We start from the raw sequence: 708 nt of genomic DNA, 5'->3' as shown, positions 1-708 counted from the left end.
ATATTAAGGTTTTTGAGGTCGTTATTGTCTAAAACAGTGTCAAAAATTTCAAATTATTTATATATTATTTTAATATCAGATTTTGATTATTCAGTCATTTCGAATTTTTGACAACGTTTCAGCAAGAGCGGCCTTAAATATCTGTTCACAAATTAGATTACATATAGAGAACAAAAAAAAGGCATATCACACTACTTAGCCTGCGGCACCAGATAGTGTAGCTTTCAGAATTAGTGGTCTGAATAAGATCGTATTTTTCGCTGTTGTATCATCAAAAATATTGGTTCTAAAAATATGAACCAAACATAAAAATTAAGGGAGCATTATTACAAGGTTGGGAAAGTTACTTTGTAAAAATAACTAGTTACAGTTACAGTTTTTGTTTCTCAAAAAGTAACTAGTTACCGTTACAAGTTACCGACTCCAAAAAGTAACATGTTACAGTTACAGTTACTCAAAAAGTAACGAATCGTTACTTTTCAGTTACTTTTAATAAAGCAACATTAACATTATAAAAAAGAGAGTGGTTTACATTTATATATTATATAATTTTATTTAAAAAAGAAAAGTAATGTGCATATTTAAATATGAGCATTTAAATATTTCGTATAATTACAATCAACATTACGATTAGGTGATTGAGCGAAAGAGTTGCATAATTTTGATCCATAAAAGTGACGATTTGACATATATAAAGTAACTGTAAAA

This window comes from Wasmannia auropunctata, unplaced genomic scaffold (genome assembly GCF_000956235.1).
Source record: "Wasmannia auropunctata unplaced genomic scaffold, wasmannia.A_1.0 LD336095.1, whole genome shotgun sequence".
Taxonomy (NCBI): domain Eukaryota; kingdom Metazoa; phylum Arthropoda; class Insecta; order Hymenoptera; family Formicidae; genus Wasmannia; species Wasmannia auropunctata.
Note: the sequence above shows the minus strand (reverse complement) of the source record.